The sequence below is a fragment of the Camelus bactrianus genome, chromosome 1 (genome assembly GCF_048773025.1).
Source record: "Camelus bactrianus isolate YW-2024 breed Bactrian camel chromosome 1, ASM4877302v1, whole genome shotgun sequence".
Classification (NCBI taxonomy): domain Eukaryota; kingdom Metazoa; phylum Chordata; class Mammalia; order Artiodactyla; family Camelidae; genus Camelus; species Camelus bactrianus.
In genome coordinates this window covers 31,121,201-31,141,632 of record NC_133539.1, presented here as the reverse complement: position 1 = coordinate 31,141,632, position 20,432 = coordinate 31,121,201, and positions in this window count along the sequence as shown.

Below are 20,432 nucleotides of genomic sequence, written 5' to 3'. Positions count from 1 at the left end.
TGCCACTTCTCCAGTCCGTGGTGTGCGGATGTGATTGTGCTTCTTAAAGCAACATGCAACAGACAAACACATGCAGACTTATTACTATAAATGTATTAGGAGACAAAAACACAGACATACAGGAAGTTAGGTGGAAAGGTAAGTATGGGTGGTGCTTTGATATCTTAGAAAGCACAATGCTATAAGGCATTCACCTTGCTCTGTATGTATTGGTGGACAAAAAAAAAAAAAAAAAAAAAAAAGGATATTGCTATGTGTGTATTAAGGAATTACAGTTAAAAAGAAAAAAAAAGGGCTGAGGACATTCTCCAGCCAAGGTGAAGAGATACAATCATCAATTGAAATATGTCAGGGCCTAACTGTCATGTGAAAATAGAAGAAATGGTCATTTGTTTTGCTTTTAAATGAGTAAATGAATCTGACTGTGATTTCATAGTTTATAAATAAGTATGTAGGAAGAAGCAGAATCTGGTAGTTTTATGTTAGATTCTCTGTTACACCCCAAACATACATACACACGTGCAAACAAAAAGACAAACAAACAAACAAAAAACTCCACAAACACATATATACAACTATATAAAGAGCTTCTAAGCTTTGAGACCAGAAAGAGTTGGAAGGAAAAGTGGAAAAGATCCTGGTAAGGATCATTGTGAAATTGGCTTACAATCATTAAATTTACCAAGATTAAAATTCACCAAGATTATTAAATAACTCTCCAGAAAGTTTGGAGATTCAAGGGCAGAAGAGAATTGTACCCTATTTCCTTTCTGGAATTCTGAACAAAGGCATTCTCGCAGGCCTTCCTCACATCACAGTGGGAGGGGATCGACAGAGTAGGTTTGGCTTTGTAACGGGTAATTGTGCCAAAGTGGCATTTCATCATTCTGAGGAAGCACTAGTGAGTTTCTGCTGTTTCTCGAAGGAGAGCAGAGAGTGACCGTATGTTCGTGTGCTACCGTGGGTGACACCCAGAAGTATTTAGGAGAGATAGCAGGCAGATTTGACAGGTATCCAGATCATGCAAGCATGTGCTGCCAGGAGATGCAGAATGGAAGGTAAAAATTGATGGGAAGATGAGGGTAAGAGCATCTCAGGGCTTGATTGTGCAGTGAGGTGAGGACAGGTAAGAATTAGATACAACCTTGTGTTCACATTGGGTGATGTAAGTTTGAAAAGTTGTTGACTTGCCAAGACCAGACACATCTGCCTGATGTTATAATACCAACTCACACAAAAGAATGAGAAGGAAAAAACCTAAGTGCTTTAAACTTTGGATTAAATGTTTTACATTGAAGGAAAGTTCTATTGTTTCTATTTAAGGAACAGTGTCTAGAAGAATCAAATTGAATTTTAAAATATAGAAGAGAAACCAAAACATGTTCTTTAAAGAAAAACTAAATTATGGAGAACTGCAATTGGGAGAAAAATCAGAATACCAATATTATTGATATTTAAGAATATGTGTGCTTGGACAATGCATATACCCCAAGACACCAAGATGAGTAACTCTGGAGGCCAAACAAAGAATCAGGTGGTTACAATCAAGATGGAAACATAATTTGGAAGCATTTACTTCTTTGAACATTAAAGAGAATGTAGTACCCTGGCCATCATGAGAAAACCCTTTACTGCTAGCAAGGGGCAAGGAGAGAAAGTTAGAGAGCAAGATGGTATCTGTTGGACTGCTTTATTCAAGTAAGGGATCTGTTACAAGATTCTTCACTTTAGCAGTGGTAGAGTATTTAAAGGATGAAAAAGTGAAGGTTTCAGTGTTTCATGTTGTGTGATTTAGAACTACCATACTTTACAACTTCAAGTTTAAAAAGTTAATTGGTAAGACTATATATCTGCTTGTTTTAGAAATAATTATACATCTGTTGAAAATAAAGCATACACACATAATAATCAGGCTTGTTGCCATAGTAAATACAGTTAAAATGACAGTTGCTTTTAGAAACAGTTCATATTCTTTTAATAGAGGATAAAATAAAGTTTTTTCCTCCAAATACTTAGAAATAAGTTATTATATTGAAGATAGTGTCATAAATAAAATTTAGATTATCACAAATAACAATTATTTACAATTCTAATAAAAGAAGCTATTATAAATATTTTATTGGCATGATTATAAAAATCAAAGTTATTAAAACATGGTCGCTAATAGGAATATAATATTCCTGATATACATTAAGCATAATTTATCTAATTAGAGAATTACTTTTTGGACAATCACTAAACCTAGTTGAAGTAAATTAAGATTGCATTTCATTATGCTTATTTTATCTTGAACCCAGGTTTTGATTACTTGTTTTAAAAATATAATTACATTTTAAAATATCTTATTTCCAATCTTTACATTTTTACTTATTGAATACATAAATATGACATTAGCTTGAACATTTTATATAATATTAATCTATAATATAAAATCATTTTATTAACTTAAAATAATTCAGTATTATATAATGTGATGATTAATGAGTCACAATGTAAGTTTAAATAAAATTAAAACACATGTTTTCTATAGTTTCAAGTAATTCTTTTGATTAAAAATTTGTTTTAATTGAAGTATCACTTAGCATTACATTTTAAGAGTGAACGTATAATTCTTCTTCTTTTTTTCTTTTTCCTTTACAGAAAAGCACCGTCCTTTCTGTTCTCAGAATTTAGGACTCTCTGAGCTCACCATTAGGGACTGAATGTTGTGTCTCCCTCAAAATTCATGCTGAGCTTTCAGCCCACCTTGTGATGGCATTAGGGAGTGGAGTCTCTAGGGAGTAATTGGGTCATGAGGGTGGAGCCCTCATGAATAAGATGAGTGCCCTTATAAGAGGAGACCAGAGAGTTTGCTCTGCCTCTTTCTTGCTCTCTGCCATCTAAGGACACGACTAACAGTGAGTTGATTGTAAACCAGGAAGAGTAGCTTCATCAAAAGACTATATTTGCCGTAGCCTTGATCTTGGACTTCCCAGCCCGTAGGACTGTGTGAAATAAATTTCTTTTTTTTTTTAGCCACCCATCTATGGTATTCTGAACTGACTTAGACAACAAACATAATAAAAATTACACTTATATAGATCAATGGGGTGGAAAAAGTTTTTTTCTGTCCTCTAGAATATCTTGAATTTGGGCATATAAGAGAGAATGTTACTATTTTTTCATCACATGCAATCACATCACATAAAACCTATCCCTTTTAAGTTGTACTCAGCTTAAACACTATCAAAATCACTAATCAGGCATATGACACTGAACATTTTCTTACATAAAGTGAAAGTTTACATTTGATGTATATTGGACAGATGGATCTTTATAATTAGGAGTTAAAACTTGTATGTGTGTATGTGTCCGTGTGTTGGTGAGGGTTGGTTTCTAGATTGCTTTGATACAGCAGAAGTTCTCAACCCTACTTACATCTTAGAACCACCTGGTAGTCTTACCCAAAAATCACCTTTGCTGGCCACCTGTCTCCAGGGATTTAATGGGGAAGGGTAGGAGCTGAGAATTGATATAATTTTCTAGGACTGAAAAATAGTCTATTGCACAGTGAGGGTTAAGAGCCACTTGCCTACATACGAGTCGATAGCAGCGCAGGATTTTTCAGTAATTCCTGCTGTCTCTGGTGGCAGAGAGAGAGAGAGAGAGAGAGAGTAGCTGGGATTAGCTGGGGAGAGCTGATCTCTCCCCTCTGGCCAAATGGCAAAAACATACTTGTTTTTTGCCCTAGTCAGGAAACAGATGTTGACAGTGAGGGAAATCATTTGGGAACCAAAATCTATTTTGGGCCATTCCCCTTCTGCCTATCTGGGTAAAACCTTGTGACTTATCACTTCCAGTAGCTCTGGGTAACTTTGAGGTGCGTTAGACAACAGACTGCCACGCTTGCTTTATACATTCTCCTTTTCCAGTATGTGCACATTTAGATTTACTCTTCAACTCTTTCTGCCGTTAGCCTGAAAAGTAATAAAGATTTGGCATCTGCAATAAATTGTGTTTGTCTTTACAGGGAGCATTAACATCTCTGTTTTAAGGTATCATAACAGTTGTTGAGCTGTTTTATGTCATGTGAAATTCGTGACCATGTAATGCCAGGACAAAAGTGAACAATCAGAAATATGCCATTTTTACATCTGCCACAGTGAGGCTGCATGTATTTTTTTATACAACTGCTCTATATTTATTACTTTATGCAGATGATCTGGCAAGACCCATTGGTATTTTCATATACAATTCTAGCTTCAAATTTGTATACACTGAGTTTGAAAGGGTGAAAATGCACTTGATGGAATTATCAACAAATACCATCAGTACCAACTATATATCAAACCAAAAAGGATCATTAAAAACAAAGTCCAAGTAACTATTTTTAAGAATTCATCTTGCTTCTAGTTGGAGAATGTGTGATTCTTATTTTGATTTAATACATCTTAATTTTAAGGAGATGATGTGTATAAATTGTGACCCTTAAGAATAACTGCAGCAGACTGGGCTGTCATGTCTCCTTTTTGTAAGTTTTCCCTTAGGAAAACAAGACAGCTGGAATTCTGTAGGAGCTGCCTTTCAAACATATTTAGAGAAACAGAGCTGAGCAGTGCCACATGTGGCACGTGGTAGACATGGAGTTGCATCTTCCAAATCGTTCTTCCAGGAGAGGTTAGTTGCCCTATTATGTGTGTGCTTGTGAGAGGGGTGCTCAGCACACAGCCTCCAACATCTCCACCTCCTCCCCTGCTGACCCTGGCAGAGTCCTAAACTGTATCTAATAAGGGGGAGGAGGAAAAACAGTTGATATGAGAAAAAGAGAAATGGTAATGACAGTGATTTTGATCTGCCAAAGTCCTTATTTATGGAAGGGACACGATGCCAGTGCCTGTCCTCAGATGGTTTATTGGTACAATTCTGAGCTTCAATGTCATTTCTGTGGGTAAGGAGAAGTTTTACAAACTGAATACGATAGAAATGTTGAATAGAAAAATGAAGCGCTCTAATCGAAATAATCTTGTAAACTTACATTTAAATGACTACCAAAAAAAGTCAAGCAACTGAGGAACTTTTTATCTAGTTAAAGGGGGAAGAAACACTCCATACTGTATATATTTTAAAAGGATGATGGGAAAGAAAATACATGTGTGCTTTGATTATGTTATTAATCATGCTTCAATATATTCATTATTTGTATTATAAATATTATATATAAAGGTAAACTTTATATATGAACATATGTTATCTTTTGGTAATTGTAAAGTTTCACATAAATGTCAAGTGTAGAAACAGCAAGAAGGCTAGGGCTGTCACTGTTTCATTCAGTGATATAACGCCATTGTCTGAAAAAATGTTGAACACATAGTAGACATTTAATAACTATTTTTTGAGTGACTGAATGAATGAACCAAATAATTATTATTGGCAGGCTACTTAGTGTATCTTTCTACCTAAGGTCAAAATAGTATTCTCCATCCAGTATGTTCTTTTTGTTTTTGCAAAACATGCTATAATATGTATAATCCTACTTTTTAAAATTTTGCTTTTATTATTTTCTCTATTTTAACAAATCTTTCTTCTCCTTGCCTATCCAAACTTTTTGCAAGTGTATAGATCTTCAACTCAACCAGCCCCAAACACATTGCCTACTAGCTCTATTTTAAAAATATTTTTTTGCAATAATGTATATTTGTTCCAAACCATGTAATTTTATTTTGGTTTATGGTGGGAATGTTACAGTAACACTAGGAAACTACTGTAAATATCATTGAGTTGTCTTATCTAGATAATAGTAAGTGATCTGCATTAAGTCAAAAACAAGGATATCATGTACCCTTTATTTATATTATTATCTTTATAATATTGCCCTTCCATATAATGTAAAATTGTTATGTTCCCTCCTCTAAATGATAAGTTAATACTTAAAGGTTGTTTCCAAGATGGTGTCCTACTACTGTGACTGAACATTTGTTTGGGCATTGTTTCCTCAGTCTATTAAAGTGGAAAGCTACATTTTTTATTTCCCTGGTCCTTCACTCCATGGGACTGACATGTGCTTTATAGTTCAGAGATGTGTGAATTGCCAGGCCTACAGTGATTCTGCACTTAGGTTATTTAACTAAGCTGTGGGAGCTTCACAACTAATGATCTGAGTATCTTCCCATTATAATGCATTTATTACATGTCTCTAATCTCTTGACAAATAGGACACTTATTTAATATGTTTTCTTGTCTCCCAGTGGACATAGAACATCCTTGATCTCCAGAGTAAAAAACAAAATAAAACCAACAAAGAAGACACAGAAATCTCAACCTGAAATATCCAGGTTGCCACATGGCAACCAATGGCTGTCTGTTCATCACCATCATGCTTTCTATCATGCACAAAGCTTCCTACTTTTTCCTAGTAGCAGAAGCTCAGATTTGTGTATTTTATTAATAGCAAGCAGCCCCATGTTGCTGTTTTATGGATCTGTATTGTAAATTCAGATGTTTTAATTCTTTTAAATGAACTTGTATGTATTTTCCCATCTTTATAATTGATTTTGGATAGTATGTTTTTACTTATATTTTATACTATTTTTCTTTAATCCAAAATTTTAGCTTACTATATACTACATGTAGCTGATCACAAAGTGTCATGATTACTATAAACCCCAAATATTTTGTATAAATAAGATCTCTGAAGGACAGAGCAGATTCTGAGGGCTAAATGTGGATGGGAAAACACACAGTCCATTCGATTATCTGGTTTCAAGGATTAATGACTAAAAACATGCCTCATGATTGATACTTCTCAAATTATCAATAAATCAAGGTGTACATTCAATCATATATTCTACAAATATTTATTGACTAGCTAGGGACTGAAAGTACCATGTTAATATCTAGAATACAGCACAAACAAAACAGGCATGGTTTTGCATTCATAAAGCAATCTGGTAAAGCACAGATAATAAAAAAAAACTTTAATCATGGTGCATTCTCTAAACGAAAATGATAGTAGGGTTCTGGAGAAAAAAATGGAGGGAGATATACTTTTTTATGTAGATCAAACATCTTAGAGGGATGTGGCATATGAATTGGGAGTGATAACTGAAGAAATTGAACGATCAAGCCTGATGGAGAAAGCAAGAAGCAGCCTCCTAGAGAGAGGGCACGCCATACATAACTTCCCTCACTTAGGAAAATGTGTGTTCACAAAACAAAAGTAAACTAGGACAATATATAGGGAGAATGGGGAGAGTAGGATTAGATAAATTGTGACAAGCTGTGGCTAGAACTTGCACATTTTTTTGAAGTTGCCATAAAGAGTCTAGATTCTCTTACCATGTAGAAGAAGGTCCTTGAATGGAGGTGATGGCCAGTTGCCCCACAAACTGGACCTAGAGAATCAAAGGCTCCTCACCTCCTTCCTGGTCTTTGGAATATACTTTCTGCCAATCACTCCCACAGTGGGAGCCATTTTCAAGAATGCAGCCTTGAGAGAGCAATGTGTTTGACACCATCTAGATGGTAAATGTGACTGAAACCAGGTTAAGACCTCTGCATAGACTTTCAAGATTCTGGCAGGTAGGTGCAGAGATCTACTTGCCTTAAGGTTGCCCGAGACAAGCCTTATGTAAGTTCCCTTGCTCATTAAAACTGCTGCCTACCAATCGGGAGTGGTCTGCCTCCTCAGTTTCTCCTTGCCCTGCTTGAGTACGCGGCCAGTTTGTGACCCAACAAACTTTTGCAATGTGATGTAATTTTCTAATAGGGGAAGAAGCAACCTAATTTATTTTCTTAGACACCATCTTCACAACTATGGAAAAATAGATTTTAGCCCAGGTGTTCCCATTTTAGTGCCAAAAAAAGCACTGATCTTGCCATTGTCATTCCTACAGTCAGTAAAGTTGATAATTTAAATGTTAAGCCTGTAACTGTTTTCCATGGAATCCATAAAGTTTTGGGGGTTTTTTCCAAATTGGGTGATAATAAAAAATATTTTTATTTGTCTGCAATTGACTTTTTTTCTCCATAAAATGTTACTTAACCCCAAACAGTGAAAGCATGTAAAACATAATTTCTCAATTACCCTGTTTCCCCTCTTAGGAAGGTTGTGTGGCTACTATCAATATAGAATATTCTCAGTAGAGATTACTTTCTTTTTCTCTTTCATATTTTTCCTTTTTCAAAATTCTTCTTTTGGCCTTGGTCTTAAATTGATGCTTTTTTTTTTTTTTTTTTAATGGGTAGTATGATTCTTAACAAAAGAAGGGATCAGATTTTGGACTCTTTAGCTACTATGTCGCCCCACCCTCATCACATGAATTTGACCCTAAATACATTAAAATACATAAATATGATTCTTCTTTAATTAAAATGTTAACACTATCCACATCTAATATGAAGACTGTAAACAGCTAGATATAAGTGGATAATAGATCTAGACAATAGATGTCTCCAATACAATGATTGGATTTTGCCAAAGACCTGATTAAGATAATGAACATCACCCTGTTGGTATAAATGAATAATCAAAAGCCAGCCAGCAAGTTATCCTCAAACAAGGATCGATATACTCAACACAGATAAAGATATAACGTGAATTGTTTGCTGACACTGCGGTAACGTAATTACAGTACCTCCAGCAGCAACAGCTCTAATGTGAAGAGCAGCAGCAGCATGGAGAGGAGGAAGAGGATGATGCAGAAAAGGAAAAGGCAGATGGGCACGAATGGGAATAATAGCATCAGAAGCATTGTTAATAGTTCAAGTGAAATATGAGCATGAATGGAATTCTAGCCAAAAGTCATAGCTGATTGGTCGTAATTAGCTAGGATACTACATGGGTAATTTCTTTAATTCCTTTTATTGGCTTCACTTTGGTTTCATCAATTTGGATAATTCAAAATAGGTATTGCTAAGAAGGCATGTACTAGCTACTTGTAAATTCAGTCAAAATTACTCTTGGTGACAGCTTCAGTGGTTTTATTCGGGTTGGAGGCAGCGAAGTTTAAATGAATAATTAATTCATTAAAAATTATATCACGAGAAATACAGTAACAGGCTGAATACATTTCTCACCTATAAAATTAATTAATCTGAACTAGATTTGTCTTGTAAACACTTGTCATAAAATAGAATTGACTTAAAGAATGAAAGCAGATGGTATTTTTGTTTGCCTAATAATCTTTTTAGTGGAATGACTTATTAATGGAGGACCATGAAACACAGTTGCAACAAAACTTTGTTGTGTTTTCATAAAGTGGTATGGAGATTTGTGTAAATTATCTTCACCGAGTTGAATAGACTCTCTTTTGCTAAAAATGTTAGGTAACCATGGACATAATACAATTTTTCTTTGCATTAATTGGGTAAATGTTATATAAAGATGCAGACTTAATTATTTAAGGAAGTAAGCAGATGGTATCCCTATTTTGCAGAGTTCTTCCAAGAAACCATGTACTGTTGCTCAAAGTATTAATTTCAGGTATGAAAGCTAAACAAATATCAGTATAACAGTCTTGTAGTTTCTTTAATATTCATTAGGGTCTATCAAAATATAATTTTATGTTTAGTTTTCTTTTAGTTGCCTGGCATTAATTTAAGAGTGCTACTCTTGCAATTTTCAAATTGATTTTCATTACCAGAATAAAAGGATGTTTTTATGGTTGTCTCCTCTTCTTGCATTTGTTGCTAGAAATCACAACACTTTAATTACATCTTTGTGTTAATGTGCTTAGGACTAGTTCCTACCTCAATAAATCAGAACTACCAAATCTGTTCAGTTTACTCAAACAGCAATCAATGCTAATTTCCTTTTGGTTCAGCAATTTCATTTACTTGTGTATTGGAAGTTCAATTATTTGCAATTACAGTTTCAATGTATTAAGATAAATGTGATATAACATCTAAATTGTAAATTACAGATGCTCAATTTTTATTATTTTGTGTATTGGAACCTATTTAGAAATAATCTTAGGAAGTGTAAATGTTATTAATTCTAATACTTGTGCATTTTTCCTGGACATGATTTATACAAATATACATATAAACACATTCGCTGTCAATGTATACATTTTAAATGATAAAATAGCAAAATGATCTAGCAAAAGTTGGAGTAATTCCAACCATCCAGGCACTCTTCTGTAGCATGAATATTATAACATAGTTTTTATTCTGTGCTCCCTTTCCAAGGAACTAATTAAAGTTGAAGGATGATAAGCAACTTTATTTAATACCTGTACATTTTCCACAATTGTACACGATTGACTCACATCTTGGCTATTTATCTAAAGTAAATTTGATTTTCACATTTTCATAAGAGAAAGCAGTGATTTTGAGTCATATTTATTAAACAAAAAAGTGCTTCTGTGTAAGAAAAAAATTTAAAATTCCAACTTTTTTGAAAAAATGAAAATGATACAGAGTAAGAGTAACAAATCTTTAGAGTGCTATTATGGTAAATATTTTAAATATTGTATATCTATATGTTCTACCATAAGGTATATTATTTGTGAGAAGCAACTGACTGAATATTTTGAATAATTTAATATTAAAAAATGAGTTATATTTTCTTGTATATGCAGTGAAAAAGATGTGCTGGTCTTACCTTTAAAATCAGTGAAACCTTTTTTTAAATTTGTGTTTAATATTCTGATGAAATTTTTAAGCACTCCTAAAATAATGTGATTAAGAAATTTCTGCCATAAAGAGAAGGGAAATTTTAAAAACTATCTTCTAAGAAACAAGTTATCTTTGTTTCTTATATTTATGAGGGAAAAAATTTCAATCTCAAGATTTTGGTTAAAAAAAACATAAAATTTAGAGTTCTGTTAAGAAACCAGATCTGTGATATGGGAAGTATAGCCTGTTATGAAAGTAATACTTACGAAGATTTTTATATTCTGATGCTCCAGATAGCCTTCTAATATTTTCAAACTTGTTAATGCTTCTAACATTCAAAAATTTGACCAAGTTTTTATATTCTCACAATGTTTCACAATTTTAACCCTGTGAGATTTCTGTTACCCATATAATAAGTGGTTAAAGTAATAAATACATGACTTCAAGGTTATATGACTATGAATTCTAGTTTCTATGCCAATTCTTTCTTTAAAAACTCACTATATCCCACATTGAATTGAAAGCCAGAGAACTCAAAAGGAAAATTCTTAATAATGCTTTTTCTAAGGGAATTGCAACAATTGGGTACTTTTACTACTGGCCAACTGAAATTTCACTGGTTAATAATAATTAATGTATTTACCATAAAGCTCTAACTTGGCCTATGTTTAAATGCACATTTATATGCATTAATACTCTATCTAATGTTACAAAAAATTAACTCAGATTTTTGTTTTCCTTCAAGTCAGTTTTTCACACAACATCAGTTTAGAGAGTGAAAAAAAAATACTGGAAAATCTAAATACAACATGGAGTTTACAGTTGTTACTAGTTTTTAGGTGTAATATTTATAGAGAATTAAGATATTTAATTTATTCATCTTAATGTTTTCTGAACAGAGAAAAACTTTCTTTTTGTGTTGTAAGGGACATTTAAAAAATTCCTAGACATTTTATAAGTACTCAACTTAAAGATAAACTTATTTTGAAGGAAATATGCATTAGTAATTATCTAAGAGATTATGATTCCACTTGAAAATATTCAGCAAGATAGCTAGATGTAATGTAAAGCATAAATGAAGAATGCCCATGGTTAATTAAATTGCATTTCTTGAGAAAACAGAAAGTATGCAATCAGATATGAGGTTCCTACTCTATCTCCCTGCTAAGCATTTAAGACTTTGAAAAAAATAAAAGAATAAGTTGGATTTAACATTATTATAGATGTGAGCCACATCACTAGGAGATAATACCATATTATTTTTCTAGAATGACAATGAGGACATTCACCTTAAGAGCTTCCCTTAGATGCCGTCTTTAAAATCGCAAGTGAGGGATGTGTTAGAAATAAAATAGAACCACAGGTGGTGTTTTGGTTCTCAAGTCCCTAGTGCTTCAAATAGAAAGGGTGAATTAACAGATGAAATACAGAATCTGTATGAAGTCTGGAAGAAACTGTTCAAATATTTAATTTGCCTGTTTAGATCTTATTAATAACAACAAAACACTTCAACACAAAAGCAAGCAGGGCTCAAATAATTACCAGTTAGTGAATCATTATCATTTGTGTGCTATTATTTTAAATCTGAGTTGTGTTTTTGAGGATGAATTAATTTTTTTTGGAGAATTTACCAGTGAAAGCATTTAATCACACTTTCTTTAGATTGTTTTGTTTTTAAATCACCAAGTCCTTCCTTCTAAAGGAAACTCAACTAGAAGAGGGATATTTTTGTTTCTTTTTTTCTCACTGTATTTGCTAATGTAGCTCCGGTAGCTAAAAAGAGCTGTAGATAGTTTCCCATAACTTCCAGAAAAGTGCCTCACAGTCAATCATGTGTTTAGTGTAGTGGCTGATGGGGACTCCCACTTTGACTGTTTTAGCACAACTGCTAAGGTGCTAACATCCTGTTACTACACTACTGGTGCTTAGAAATTATGAAAGTACGTATGATTGTAAGCTGATTATTTTTAGTGAATAACGGGAACACCTTCAGGTTTTTTTCTGGGAGACAGTAATGATATATCATTCAAGGGATAAGTAAAAGAAATAAAAAGGAACACTCTGGAGCACCAGAGAAAAATATTGTTATTCCAAAAAGAAATAAAATTCTTATAAACTTAAAAAATATGAACATAAAAATTGTAACACATTCTAGGCAACTGTTCAAAAGATTGGAAAAGGCATTATGAAAATGCATACACTTGAGGGCTGTTTTTCATAAATGTGTAATAGATTTTTGTGTGTGTGATAAAACTCATTAAAATCAGGAACATTATGGTTTATTAAGACTTTTGTAAACTCACACACGTGTCCTCTGAGACAAAGATTTTAGAGATGATTTTTCACTATTTCTTCAGTAAATTAATGCTAAAAACCTTATGAAACTACTGTGCCTTTACTTTATTAAAACATCTAAGTAATTGATGACATCATTAGATTCTTGTCTATCTTGTGACTCTTTCTCCAGTCCTTTAGCAAGTATGTTAAACATAATCTTTTGAATATTTAAAGGACCTAATCTGTGTGCTTCATTAAAACTTAAGTGACTTTTAAATAAGAACAGGTATTATAAAACATATCACTTAATTTTTTAAATGTATTTTTACTCCTTCTGTAAACGAAACCCATAGCAGAGATGAGGATTCAGGAGAGTAGGTAAATTAGAGAAATGAGCTAACGGGTCAACAGGTGAGCCCTCATTCTAAATGGGGGACCCTGAAGTCAGATACTTCTTGTCATTGTCCTGTGAATGTGATGCCTGTGTTACCAAATCTAATTTTGAGAGAGAACAGAAATTCAGGTTCTGTATCAATTTTTTTGAGAGTTAAATATAAGCAACAAATTCAGATGTTTCTGAACATTCTGTGCAAACCAAGAAATCATGAGTGAGGTCTCTTATTTGGCATTCACACCTCCCACTCTTCATGTCAAGGTATTAGGACAGAGAGATAAAATGATTATGTCACTCTCTTCACTGAGTTTTTTTGTTCATGCATGCAATTGATTCAACATTTTAAAATTTTGTGTTACATACAAAAAAAGCTATTGTTCAGTTTCCTAAGATTTGCAAAAACACATCATTTTTTTAATAGATCACCTTGCCTTTGAATGGGACACTGATTATTTGTACATGATAAATACCATAATTTATTATTTTTTTAAAGTGGTTTGAGAGTTTAGAAGAGAGATCATCTGTTCAGTGGACACTGAAAAGTTTCCCTGGAAGAGGCAGAACTTGGATTTGAACTTGAATATTCAACTTGAATATAGCATTTGAACTTGAATATTCCCTTTTATTTGAGATAAACAATTTAGTCTTAACTAATACAATGGAACAAAATTGAAGCAAATGGTTTGATGCTAATAATATTTGGAGCAATAGTCATAGTTTTATTATTTAGTTAATGGTAAGACTATTAGAGTATGCACATTTATAAATTATTATTTTGAGTTATACTAGTTTGAGCACTGATTATTCTATTAAGTGCTTATACTCATTCAAATTTCTCACATGCTGCTTCGATTTACTAAATGTTATCCTGGCCTCGCAAATTCTAATGAATTTTTAATTGTGAAGTGATGATACGGCTTTCTGCTAACACTCAAAAGCCATCCATCATTTAATATATTTTACAACCCGATTCCCTTCATCTCCTGATCACCTGAAGCTTACCTACTCCTTTGACAACTTATCATTTGACTTGTTTGAAATAAAACAAGAAATACATTACTTTGCTTTTGGATTTCTTCCTTATTATGGTAACTTAAATTGCAATTTCTCATTTACATACAGTAACACCTTAATTGGATTGTTATCTTCGTTTCTCCTGGGAAATTCTCTCTGCATACGAAACTCTGCAGTTTAGACTTGCTCGTGTTGATCCTCTTTATTTGCAAACATATATCTATTTATTATTCATTGAAAAACTGCCTGTTCATATTTTTGCATATTCTCATCTTTTAAGCTAAGAGCATCTTTACAAATCATTTAAATATGTTTAAGATTTTGTCATTTTCCCAATTAAAAAGTCCTTTTAGCTTACCTGAGAGATACCATAAGATTAGTTATGAATATAATTTTAGCACTTCTGCATTTGAATAGTCCGCTTTATAAATGAGCGTAGCTATCAGTGAGAACTGCTTTGACAGTTGGAGAATATATGCACTGTATACCTAAGATCAAAGTTTTTCTTAATATGGTGTTTTGGATCACATGATTTTCAGATTTTAATTTGGAACGTTATTAGAGTAAAAGAAAAAAGGGTGATTTAAGAAAAAGTAAAAGGTGAGAGAAATACTAAAATGAGAGTGGTTTCAAGGCATTGAAAGAGGCATGAGTAGAGATTCCTAAATTCAATAAATTGCTCTGCATCTTGGAGTTAGGTGACTCGGCCTTTTAATGTAAATTTTAGTGTAACAAATACCTACTACTTAGATTTAACTCTAAAAATGTATTGAATTTCAAATATATAACTAAAGTGGATAACAGAGTTTTCGTATTTTTATATGGTTGCTTATTAATCTCTTACTTTGGTTGGATAAGATTCTTACTCAAGTATTGCACTAGGGACAGGAAGTACTCCACAGAGCAGTAACTCTGAAAATAGGTGCACACAGCACTAAATAAGAAAAACAGTCCCACACTTTTATTTTAGCTACACTTTCAGTTCTTGTTTCAAAACTGATCTTGTGGACATCTGAACCACTGCTTTCCAATAAAAGCTTCTTCATCAGTTGACACCATGATCCATCCCAAATAGTCAATTATAGCCTCCAGACCAAAGCTAGACTTCTGATTAGTTGGCTTTTGAGTCTCCATAATTTTTCTGCCATATGCCTGTCAAAGTGCTGGAAATTCTAACAATCCAATATCCAGTTCTCTGAGTTAAGGCTTTGCCTACTGTTAGAAAGCAAATTAAGCCATGTTAGTCATTAGCCTGAGTGCCCATTCCTACAGCTTCAGTTATGATTCCCAAACATGTGTCTGATCCACTATCATTTCAAAGAATAATGAGGGGAGAAGGATGTATTTAACTACCAGGTTTCCTGTTTATGTGTAGTTTACTTACCTGTCTAACCATCAGTGACCTATCTGTAAATCTAGGAGTGCTGCAGCACTTTGCAGAGGACTGTGGAACTGAAACGAAACAGTATCACCAATGTGGGATCTGCCCTAAATCAGTGGTCCCTCTGATGATGGATGTTGAGGTTTAGGCCCTGCGGAGTTGAACAACAGACATTTGTGGACATGAAGGGAGGTATAAATACAGGCAAAGAGAGAGCCAAATCGAACAAGAAAAACAGGCAACATGTAAGATAAGCATGTAGAGCTATGATCATTTCTGTCTTTTTCTGCTTTTAATAGTCTGTTTCACTGCCAATGAAAATCTATCTTCCATTCTCTGATATTCTTCAGCAATGTGTCTATGCTTTCCTTATAAAAGTAATACTGTCTGAAATCATAAATATTTGTAAAATAAAAAAGAGAGAAGACACGTTACTAATTTCCCAAGTATCGATTTTCAGAGAGAATGAAGGCCGAAAGCCCACATGAACAAATTACTTTGGAGATGTCATAATGTGTTTTTATTTCACTGCCCAAAGTTTCCGTATATTAATAAAACTCCAGAGTTCCTGTATATTAATAAAACCAGTAAGTTTCCCAAAGAAGAAGGAGAGAAAAACTTACTGGATTCTAAACCACAAAATTCATAGTATTCAAGGGAAGAAGCTATTTTTTTTTTTTTAAGAAGAACAGTTCTTTTCTGTCTTGGACCTATCAGTCAATTATTTACAGTCCGTGAACATCAGTAAACTCAGTAGCTCAAAGAATGGTTTAAAAGTGATACTATTATAAAATACTTATGTTAGAGTTGAGCATAGGATAAGCACTTAATAAAGTAGTTTATGTTAACTGAGTGTTTATACCACTCATGTTTTAAGTACTTACATGGATTAGCCCATTCAATCTCCTACCAATTCTATGAAGAATTCTTTCTATTTATATTCAATTTTCATATTAAAATATTATGGGATAGGCAGATAAAATCACTTTCCTAAGTTCTCAAAGATAGGAAGGGGTGAACAAATGATTTAAATCTGGGTGGTCTAATTTCAGATCATATGTTCTTAATGATTTCACTATACCTTTTATTACTCAGGAAGCTATAAGGGCTTCTTAGAATTATCAGTAATATTTATTTTAATCACAATATGATTTTTATATCGAAGAAGTGTTTTGACATTACTAATATACATCAGTTTAGACACAAATAAAAATGCATGCTTATTCAAGTTTACTGAATGACATCTGGCCTGGGACAAAATTCAGCATACAAAAAGATGTTCTACTTCGTATTTGTTTAAGTGCATAAGTTTGTGATTAATTTTTCCAGTAATATTTCAACAAAATGAAGTTGTGCTTTTTCAAGTTAAAACATACATAGTTGAATACCTGAAGCCCTGTCTGTTGTTAAGATCCGAGATCTGTTCATACGAAAATGTGAACAAACAGATTCTTCTAAATTTAACAAATGAATAGATCCCCTGGATTTTCCATTGAGTGAGATTTCCCATTGAGTTAACAGGCTCTCTGCTTATGCACGGATTGGTTGTTTACAAAGAAGCTTTCCATTGTTTTCACTCAACCAACTCCAGGTGGCTTTTGCCCAACATTTTAGTAAGAATGACTTTTATGTCTCTTAGACACAACAGAGATATTTTAGTCATTATTTTATTTAACCACTGGGAACACAAAAATGGACTGTGCTTTGCATCACTGAAGTTTTCTCTTCGTTTGGAGTCACTCTGTTACTCTCTCTATCCCCTCTCTGCTTCTGTTGCCAGTCCATCCTCCCCTGTCTGCCTTGACATATTTCACTTCATCAAAGCGAGACTCTTGGCTATTTTCCCTGTTCAGCATCTCTCTCTCGGCAAGATTTCATTCATGCCTAGTTTCAGAAGTTATTGAATGGTCTGTATACTTCCATCTGCATGTCTAAAAAGTACTAAAAGATCATGGCAAAAACCAGTTTCCTTATCTTTTCTTTTTTCAGTTGGGTTATCCCAAAAGCAGAGCCTCTGGGATTCGGAAGCAAGTAGTGTATTGGGAGGTGGTTTCGGAAGCAGAATGAAGAACTAGAGAGAGTGAAATGGAGAACAAAAGACACTGAAGCATCTGCAACTGGGCTGGTCCCGAGTGTGCACTCAGGGCTCAGTTCCCATGGTGACCTTGCTAGGAACTTGTAGAAGGCATCAGAATAGTCCCTGTACAGGATGAGGTAGTGAAAAAGGATAAAAAATATTTATGAAATGAAGTTATAATTCTGTCTTTTTAGAAAACTGAAAAGAGAAAAAAAATTAAGGATTAAATAATTGGTTATTTTTTTCATCAGGTTGGCCTGTGAAGGATTACACTATTTCTGGGGCAAATTTCTGCTTGATTTCTGCTTGTGGCCCCATAGAGGCTGAAGCTCCTTTCCATCTTGAAAATACAACCTTATGGCAATTTATCTCTCTAAACACTGGGTGATAATGTGCTTGCCACAATGGCTGTGACAAATGACTGTCTGCTTCCCTTGAACTTGGTCAGTGAATCATAAAACGTTGAAGGTTAGACTATGACCCTCTGCATCATGTAATAATTTGCTCGTGCTTTTATTATGAGAGGGAAATACTATATTTTTTCATATCTCTCTTTTGTAAACCCATTAATAAATTAAAAATGAAACAGAGTTATATTTATTTAGCTATAGAAGAGGTTTCTTAAAACCTCTTTTTGATTCAATAGTTCCCTAAAAAAATGCTACTCCAAAAAATAAAGAAGTAAATATTATCTTCTCTATGGTTAATTCATATTTATGTACATTATGAATGTCAAAATAAGCAGAATGTAAAAAAATAGTCAAAAATTTTATCATTTAATCTGAAACAAAAAAAATCTGATGGGACTAGATTCAAACTTATTAAAATAAATTAGAGCAAATGTACTAGTTCCTACTGCTTTTATCTTTTTTAACATGTCACCAATTTAAAACAAAAGAGGGGAAAAATCCTTTTAACTTGGTGGGGAAAATTCAGTATCTTTGACATCAAAAATTATAGAAATGGGTTTTTAAGCTACATATGCATAGCTTTCTCTTAACCAATATCCACATATTATAGAATGCTACAAGTACCCCTGATGAAATTAAAACAAACAAAAATAGTCCATGCCAATTCATCTTCTCAGCTACTACATATAATAATGGTGATGATAATGATAATAATAAAAGACACAGAGAAATCTTAGATTCTTAATAAAGAAAAGTAGGGAGTGTATACTGAAGCAAAACAAAAAGTCTCAGCAGGAATATTTTTCAACATAGAAATGGTTTTCTTAATGCAGTATTTACTTGTATTCATTTACAGACATATCATTAACAAAACTTACCAAAACAAAGCAGCACCAGGCATTTGTGTGTATTACTAGGATGAATACATAATGTTGCATGAACAAGTATGTGTGATCATTACTGGTCACACATTTGAACTGTGTTATGTTTTCTCTCTAACTTATTTTCCATGCAGGAGTGATTTGACCAAAGAAGATCACAATAGCACTTATGGGTATATGTCCAAAATAACAGAAGTCAGGAGCTTGAAGAAATACCTGCACTCTCATGTTTACTGGCACATTATTCAGAATAGCCAAGGTATAGGAATAACCCAGATGTCTAACAATTGATAAATGGGTAAAGATTACATAATATATACATATAAATATTTTTTTCAGCCTCAACAAAGCAGGAATTGCTGTCATTAGAGACAACATGGATGAGCCTGAAGGACACTATGCTAAGTGAAACAATCTAGTCATAAACACAAATACAGCCTGATTCTACTTACATAAGATATCTAAAATAGTCAAACTCATAGAAGCTGAAAATATGATAATGGTTGCCAGGGGCAAGGGAGTGGGGAAATGGAATGTTGTTATTTAATGGGTAAAAAGTTTCAGTTACACTAGAGATTTTCTGTACAACATAGTGTCTATAGTTAACAGTACTATATAGTCCACTTAAAAATGTTTTGAGAGGGTAGGTCTCATGGTAAGTGATCATGTAACATACAACAAACATACAAAAAAAAGGCAGGAAACTCTGGAAGGTGTTGATTGGAGCATTTAGTCCATTGACGTTTATGGTTATTGACAGATGTGTGTTTATTGCCATTTTGAACTTTGTTTTCCAGTTGATTTCGTACTTCGTCTTTGTTCTTTTTCTTTTTGCTTTTCTTTTGGTGGTTTGATAATTTTCCTTTGTATTAGGTTGGTTGCTTTTTGGTTTTTGTGACTCAATTGTATGCTATTATTTGTGGTTACCCTGTTTTTCAAGTGTGTTAACCCATTGCGATCTCTGTTTGCTTTAGACTGGTAGTCATATAGGCTCAAACACATCCTAAGAAGAACAAAAAGAAAATCTACATTTTCTTGCCCCTCTCGCCCACATTCTATAATTTTGATGTCCTCTTTTGCATCTTCACGTTTATTCTCTTGCAGCTCATTGTAGTTATTGCATTGCCAATTATAGTTTTCTCTTTTCTGTAACTTCCTACTTCTTTTCTGTTTAGAGAAGACCTTTCAATATTTCTTTTAGGATAGGTTTACTATTGCTGAATTCTTACTCGACCTAGACCTGGAAGGTGTTGGATATGTCTCTTACATTGACTGTGGTGACCAATAAATGCCTCTATGCAAATTGTTGTAAATAATATCTTTTATGTGAATAAGCAATAAGAACTTATAAACTGAATTAGTTAAATGGAGATAATATGAATTATATCTATTTTGAGAGACT